This window comes from Chlorocebus sabaeus, chromosome 7, assembly GCF_047675955.1.
Source record: "Chlorocebus sabaeus isolate Y175 chromosome 7, mChlSab1.0.hap1, whole genome shotgun sequence".
NCBI classification, from domain to species: Eukaryota; Metazoa; Chordata; class Mammalia; order Primates; family Cercopithecidae; genus Chlorocebus; species Chlorocebus sabaeus.
In genome coordinates this window covers 107010665-107016822 of record NC_132910.1, presented here as the reverse complement: position 1 = coordinate 107016822, position 6158 = coordinate 107010665, and the positions used below count along the sequence as shown (strand labels likewise).

General features: G+C 35.7%; 1 non-coding gene across 1 annotated transcript; it reads right to left on the bottom strand.

The window, feature by feature from the left end:
• Nucleotides 1-294: 294 nt before the first annotated feature.
• Nucleotides 295-428, bottom strand: LOC119624033 (small nucleolar RNA SNORA70). Its single transcript, XR_005240122.2, has one exon. It is a non-coding gene; the product is annotated as a small nucleolar RNA SNORA70 (small nucleolar RNA).
• Between the last annotated feature and the right edge of the window lie 5730 nt (nucleotides 429-6158).

Genomic DNA, 6158 nt, shown 5'->3' with positions numbered 1-6158 from the left:
TCTGGGATGAGCCGCTTCTCAGCCACCATGTCTTCAAATTCATTGGCATTGAACTTGGTGAAGCCCCACTTCTTTGAGATGTGGATCTTCTGGCGGCTGGGAAGCTTGAACTTGGCCCTGCACAGGGCCTCAATCACATGCTCCTTGTTCTGCAGCTTGGTGCAGATGGACATAACTTGGCCAATGTGAACCCTGGCCACAGTGCACTGGGGCTTTCCAATGGCACCTTGCATGCCTGTTTGGAGCCTACACTGGGGTAGTGCAAGGTCAGAAACATGAACATCCATCTGAAAGGACTGTCTCCAAGGTCCCTTAGAGCAATCCATACAACAAACAGGCTGCATCACTACCAGGGAAGCTGCTGTTTGCAGCCATTGCACACTGGGCCCCCATGAGGAAAGGAACTCAGTCAGCTTAATTGGCTGCAGGAATATCTAATCATTTAAAGGTCCTCAAGATAGTGCATGGCTAAATATGTAAAGACAGAAGTAACTGAACAAAGATACAGTTACAGATATAAAGTTGATGTTCTTTTCTCAAGGCTTCATGGACTATGCTATCTTTTGGTATTAAGTAAGCCACGGTCTAAGTAATAAAGAGAAATATACACATGCAATTAATTATTGTTACTTTATACTAGATTAATCTCTCAAGATCACTTTTATCATGCCATTTACTCAACTCAAAAACAAGTTGTTTTCCTCTTGTCTACCCCATCATGTCTAAACATAGGAGCCCATATAACCCGGCTCAACTCCCTCAATCCAACCTTATGATCCTCTATTCCCCAAAAGCATTTCTCCTTTAGTTATCCTGGTATTACACTATCCCATTGATAAGACCTGCTCATGAAAATATGTATCATCTATTGTGCAAGTGAGACATTTCTGAGAGTGAAAGGGGAAGCTATTAAAAATTAGAATGGGACAGCAGTCATATCTAGGTTTATTCCAGACAAAATGGGATGTGTGGTAACTCTCCCTGTTCATGGCCTCCCTGTGCCTTACAAACACTCTACCTTTCTCTTACAAGTATCCTCTAAAATCTGACTCAGATCCTGCCATCTTCAGATACTTTTTCTCGTGTCAACAGAAATTTATCATTTCTCTGAATTCCTTTAGCACCCAAACTACTATCATGTTTCAAGTATATTCATGTAGCATTGTGATTAAACTGTTATCTCTTCTAAGGAAGTTGGCAGCTAATTGTTTTATATAACCTTCCAGAAGCCTCTCCAGTGCAGAGGAAGTGACAGATACTCAGCAAATACCTGTGGAAATAATTGGATACATCTTTCCACTCCTAAGCTCCCCTGATTAGCCAGGAGCATAACAAATTAACTATAATATTAGTTCATTATAATTTAAGCAAGAGTATTTTAGCTTATTTCATTCCAAAATGCCTTTAAACAAGTAGCAAATAGAGCTCAGAATAAATGTATCTTAATAAAATGAAAATGAAAGTCAGAACATAGGGAGCTGTCTGGGAGGACTAAGCCTGTATGAAGAACTTTCTCAGCTGGCTCAAGGCAAGACGTTTCACCTTCCGAAGGAAAAAAAAATAGCATGGAAAAATAGAATAAAAATGGACTAAGGACAAATTCTTCTTATTTTAGAGTTGTTCTTAGAGCTAGCACTGTCTGGAGTCTTTTTTTCTACCTTCTTAACTTACTATGCAGAGGCTGTTTGAAAGTCCCTGCACTTTCTCATGCATTCCTGCCCGGTCTGCGGCATGAGGCTACACTGAGTACATACTGACTATCTTCTCATGTATAATACAAACCAAAATGATTATGTAAATGATCCTTCATTGGTGTGCGAGGTTAAAGCTCACAGAAGGTGTAATCAACAAGCATAAGAATTCATCCCACAAAGACAGGTCCCACTTTCAGTGCATTTTTACTGAATGCATATAATTCAAACCCATTTCAAAGGCTGTTGGATCCAGGTTTGGTGTTTAGTTCTGTATCACTGGTAAAAGTACTGTCGCTAGATTTCCTAATTTCAGATAAGCATGATTGCAGTGTTCCTCAACTTTGTTTCCAGTTTCTAGAACTGCACTTAATCAAAAAATTGGTACATTATCTCATTTTTTTGAACAAGTCCCAGGCTCTCTAACTTCACTGAAAACAAGGAATGTAATATAAGTATTGTGTCAGCTATAATACTATTGGCCAGGTATAGCTGTGTAGAATTACAATGTAATTCTCTGAGCAAGCCATTTCATTGACTAGATGCTAAAAACCAAACTTCTTACTTAATAAAGATGTATTTTCATCCTCATGCCATTTCTGATTGTTGACTTAACTGAGATGAATAAGGCTTAAGCTTATCACATGTAGCTAACTGATTATTCATTAAGCATTCAAGTTAATATGCAAATTCTCAAAACTACTATTTTATTTTATTAATCAAAAGAAGAGTTTTATGTTCATGTATTTATATTTTTCTTTTATAATTTAGAGAAAAAATGAACAATTCTCTCCACAGACTATGCAAAATCTCAATAATCCCCGGCCAAGCCTGTGATAAATATTATTTAAAAAAAAAAAATTAAAAAAAATAATATGGAATCAGTGCCATTTTGCACTTGTATTTGTATTTTAATTATGTTCTGTGTGAACAGTGAGATCAAACATTTTCATTGTCAAGAAAAGCCTGTCTTTCTTACGGTAATAGTAAGCAGCACTCTGGATACTTTGCTGAAACATCCTGTTAGCACATAAAATTACAAGGCGTCAACATCTTACTCCTTATCTCCACTGTAAAGACCTGGCATTTCAAGAAGGAAATGTTATTAGCATTTCTTACCTGTGGCTATATTCAGTAAGTTGTATAAGCTGTTTCCCTGAAGGAAAGGAAACATACATAAAATTCATGTACTGGCATTCTAATTTGGGGGCCATCAACTCTCAATATGGTTTGTAGCATGAATAATTTAGCTCTAATCCATTTTAAAAGCCATGTTATAGCTGTTCAGCAGTACATTTCAGTCAGCATGCAGAATAAGTAAGTTACAAATGTCACACCATCATATGACCTTGACAAAGTAAGAATTAATGGTATAAAGTAATTAAAGAATTCTTTCTTTCGAATGTCCTCTTTGAATCCAATATCTTCCTCCTTTCTTCCTCCAAGTAACACATATTTATTAAGTTTTTGAAAGACAAAACTAGCTCATGTTGACTATAGAATGTTTTAAAAATCAAATACCATCAAAAGTGAAACTAAAATTAGCTAATATTTCTATCTATTGTCATTTTAATGATTTTTTTCTGGAATCTTCTCTATATATGCAATAATATATGCATGTGAGTATATGTACATACATGTCTGAGTATTACATGTGTTTACAAAACTTACATTGACTACACAGTTTTATATATTTTAATATATGTTTCTAACTCTGAAACATTTTTATTTTTATATCTAAATTACTTCTTCATGTATACCTTCAATAGATGATTTGCAATCTAGTAATCAGTATTTATTATGTACCAATAAAATGGAGAGCCCTTAATAGCATCAGAAACATAACAGAATAGGAAGCTCTAGATCTTTCTTCTTCATGCAGAGACAGACACCAATTCAGCATCAATATACAGATAAATTATCTTTTTGAGAAATTCAGAAGTTAATTAAGTGGCTGCTACAACTGAAGAAAGCACGAAACTAGCTACATCAAGTCTGGAGGGAAAACTTGTGGCACCTTCTTGCCGCAGCATCTGCCCCGGGACAGTACCACATGATTGGGAAGAAAGTCCCAGCTCCCAACTTCTTTCTAGGGAGGTAAGGAGAACACTGGACTATACATGTAATGCTCTGATATTTAAGGGCATCTGCCTAAATAGGCTTCTATCTAGCCTGTCTCAGTGTGCTGATGGGACCTAACATAGCTCTACATGCCTGGAAGCCACAAGGACAAAGCAAAAACAAAAATAAAAAAGACATTAGTGGGTTACTGTTACTCCAGAGGATCTTCTGTATAGGCCAATACAAATCACCAACCTCTCCCACTGTGAGTAAAGAGAATACTGGAGAGAATGACTAATATTCCAGCTTTTTAGGGTGCTACCTGAATGAATGGAGTCTAGTCCAACTGATGAGATCTAAGGTACATTAAATGCCTGGGGCTCTGCTGAGAATAAAAAAGGAGATGCTACTTCACATAATCCATTATATAGCATAGATGTGAGAGAGAACAAGAGAATATAAACTGAAAAAAAAGAAACCACCAAATCCCCCTAATTAAGAATCTAAATAACACATAAGTCCACAGAACCAGAAAAGTATTAAAGGACTTCCAGAAACTCTAGCTGGACTGATTAGTGAAAGTCTGTCCTGTACAAAGCTTACCCAAAAAGACTAGGAGATGTGGTTGTTTTATAAAAAGTGTGAATACCAAAACAAAGTTATAAGACACATGAACAAAGAGGGGATATGGCTCAACTGAAATGATCATTATGAGGCTTCAGAAATTTGTTAGTAAAGAAATGAAGGAATGTTAATTATCAAAAAAAGAATTCAAAATAAATATGAAGGAGATCAGACAAATGAATAAAAGGAGAACTTCAACAGAGAAAGAAAATGTATAAAACAAAAAACGGGACATTCAGAGCTAAACAATGCTATAACCAAACAGAAAAATTCATGAAAGGAAGCAGATTTGATCAAGCAGAAGAATCAGTGAACTTTAAGACATGTCATTTGAAGTTATGCAGTAGAAGAGAAAAAAAAAAAAAAAGAACAAAAAACAGTGAAGAAAGTCTAACAGACTTACAGGACATCATCAGGTGGACCAACACATGCATTATGGATGTCCCAGAGGAAGACAGAGAATAAAGGTTACAAATCTTATTTAAATAAAAAATGGCTTGAAACTTCTCAAATCTAGGGAAGGAAATGATTATCAAGATACAAGAAGCCCATGTGACACAATGAGAATGAACACAAAGATGTCCACACCTAGAAACAGCATAATTGTCAAAAGTCCAAGACAAAGGGAGATTTTGAAAGCATTAAGAAAAAAAAAGTCTCTTCATATAGAAGGCAATCTTCATAAGAATATGTGATTTCTTATCAGAAACCTTGCAGGCCAGAAAGGAATAGAATAACACATCCAAAGTTCTGGGAAAATAGAAAAAAAAAACAAAAAACAAAACAGCAAAGCAACAACAACAACAACAAAAAACTACCACCACCAAGAGAAAACCAGCTGACCAAGAATAATATAATGCAAAACTGTTCCTCAAAAAAAAAAAAAAAACAAAGATAAATATTTTCCCAGATAAACAAAAGCTGAAGGAGTTCATTACTACTAGACCAACCTTACAAAGAAATGCTAAAGGGAGTTCCTCAAAATAAAATGGAAAGATGCTAAAGAGGAATATAAAAGTATATAGCTCACTGGTAAAGATACATATATAAAAAAATACAGAATACTGTAATAATGTAACAGTAGTGGGTAAATCACTTTTAATCCTGATGCAGTCCTGTACACTGAATGTTAATATCTCCATAATTTATATGCTGAATGCTAATTCCCAATGTGATGGTATTTGAAGAGGGAAAACATTTTGTAGGTGATTAGTTCATGAAGGCAGAGTCCTCTTCAGTGGAATTAGTGCCATTATAAGAGAGACTCCAGAGAGCTCCCTCACCCATTCCCCCAAGGTGAGGGCACAGCAAGAAGATGACCATCTGTGAACTAGAATCTGCCATTGCCTCAATCTTGGGGTTTTGACACCTAAGAAATAACTTTCTGTTGTTTCTGAAGCATTAAGTGTATAGTGTGCTGCTATAGCAACCTAAACTGAGACAGAAATTGGTACTGAGAAATGGAGGTGATGTTATAACAAATTCCTAAAAATGTGGTTGTGGTTTTGGAATTGGATAATGACTAGTGGCTGGAAGAGTTCTGAGGTGCATACTTAAAAAAAAAAAAAAAAAAAAAACAACTTACAATACTATGAATAGACCTTTAAAGGTGATTCTCATAAGGAATCAGGAAAGAGTAAAACTGTAGAGAAAGCCTCAATCTTATTAAGGAATACTTAAGTAATCATGAATGGAATGTTGGTAGAAATATGGATGGTAAAGACCATTCTGATGAAGTCTCAGACAGAAATGAACATGCTGCTGGAAACTGGAGGAAAGGTG